General features: G+C 37.9%; 1 pseudogene; it reads left to right on the forward strand.

The window, feature by feature from the left end:
• Positions 1-670: 670 nt before the first annotated feature.
• Positions 671-1,661, forward strand: LOC106748137 (annotated as a pseudogene).
• Positions 1,662-2,291: the final 630 nt, after the last annotated feature.

The following is a 2,291-nucleotide window of genomic DNA, read 5'->3' on the forward strand; positions in this document are numbered from 1 at the left end:
CACACACACACACACACACACACACACGCGCGCGTACAGCAGAGAGGATTTGGATACGATAAATACTACGGGAGTGACTAACCGTGGGGTTCTTATCTCTGTTGACACAAACACATTCACACACACAAACACACAAAGAGGTGTAAATCCGACCGTGCAACCTCCACCTTGGGTAATTCTAATGCCGGCGGTACCGTAACTTTCAACCCTCATAACTCGAAAAGTACTGATTAAAAAAACGTTTCATTATAGCGTTTTGGAAAGCTCTCGAGGTAAGCTACAAGAATGTGTATTGAAAAATGGGGGTTTTTATTTAAGAAATTAAAGGTGACCTTCACGTGATCTTCAAACGACTATCCAAGGTCAATCCAATGACACCATCTTATGTGCCCCTCGAAGTCACAAAACTTTTGTCTGAAACATTTTTCTNGTTTACAAAAAAATCGGGTGAGACGGGTAATCTGAGACACCCTGTATATATTAGGTTGGCAAGGATGAAATTTGTATTTAATAATAGTGCCAAATGTAACAACTTATTATTTGATATTGGCTTAATATATTACAGTTATGTTTTTTTGGTTAAAAAGTTACATATCTCGCCTGTTTAAAGAAATCATTGTAAACTGTAAAAAGTATTAAAACCTTTTTTTTTTAATTAATTTTGATGAAAATGAAACGTTTGGAAATTCGCACTATTATAAAATATGAGTTCTTACGTGGAACTACGGCATCGCAAACCGCGCGAAACGTTAATAGTGTATTTGGCTCTAGTGTTACTACGCAGCAGACAGTATCAAATTGGTTCGCCAAATTTCGTACAGGTAATTTCGACCTCACAAATAAGCTACGCAGTCGCCCAGAATCAAAGGTCAATAATTACGAAATAAAGGTCCCCGTTGAGTGTGACACATATCAGTGTGCCTATGAATTATCGCTAAAGTTTGGTGTTAGCAAACAATATTAACTCATTTAGCTCAAATCTGTAAAGTGAAAAAGTTGGATAAGTAGGTTTCACGTGAACTGAATGAGAAACAAAAGCATTTGAAAGCTTGCTTGATGTTGCTTTCTTGTCACAAATCTGATCCATTTTTGAACTAAATTGTCACTTGTGATGAGAAATGGATCCAATATGAAAATCGCAAACGTTCAGCATAGTGGTTGGACAAGGATGAATCATCAAAACACACTCCAAAACGCAATAATCATGAAAAGAAGCTGATAGTGAGTGTTTGGTGGTCTAGCGCAGATGTGATCCATTATAATTTCATGAAAACTGGCTCATTGATCATAGCAGAAATACACCTTAAGCAACTGGGAGAAATGATGCAAAAACTTAACAAAAAACAGCCTAGATTGATCAACAGATTGACTTCTATCCTATTGCATGTTAACGCTAGACCATACACTGCACAAATAACTGTGGCAAAACTGCAGGAATTGGAGTTGGAACTTCTTCATCACCCTCCATAACCAGACTAACCAGACCTAGCCCCCATTAACTACCACTACGTCCGCAATTTGGACAAATTTTTAATAGGAAAACAATTTAATGCTTACAATGTTGTAAAATTGGCCTTCCAGGAATTCGTTGACTATTGTCCGCTAGGATTTTATACCACCGGTCTGAACAACCTGCCGCTTAAATGGCAAATGTATACCAGGTATAGAAGTATGAAACCGGAATTATTTAGTAAAAATTACACGTCTGTTGTTTAAAAATGATAAAAAATATTTTGTTAAAAATAATGTCCATTGCCATTTATACATTTTTCCTACTTCGCCGGCAGTTTATGAATGCCTAGCCAAAAAAACATTTCTTCTTTTGGAGCGAACCAGCTATCGAGCCATCTTCGTGCATTTTCATACGAATTGAAGCGTTGTTTAGCCAGAGTGTGTCCCATTCATGCGAATAGATGATAATCGGACGGAGCCAAGTCTGGAGAATAAGCCAAAGGCGTTAGTATTTCCCAACTGAATGCCTCGATCGTTTCCCTGACCCGTTTTGCTGTGTGTGATGGGACATTATCATGGAGCAAAGTGACTTTGTGTTGTCTTTTTCCATATTCCGGTCGTTTTTCACGCAACTCTCAATTTAAATCGATCATTTGCTGTCGGTAGCGATCAGTGTTAACGGTTTCACCAGGTTTTAGCAGCTCATAATAGATTACACCCTTCTGATTCCACCAAACACATAGCATTTTTTTCTTTCCAAAGCGATTGCAGTGGATGTCGATGGTTCGCCTGGATTCACCGATGATTTCTAACGCTTAAGATTCTCAAAATATATTCAT

Source organism: Dinoponera quadriceps, unplaced genomic scaffold, assembly GCF_001313825.1.
Source record: "Dinoponera quadriceps isolate SergipeBrazil2010 unplaced genomic scaffold, ASM131382v1 scaffold2772, whole genome shotgun sequence".
NCBI lineage: Eukaryota > Metazoa > Arthropoda > Insecta > Hymenoptera > Formicidae > Dinoponera > Dinoponera quadriceps.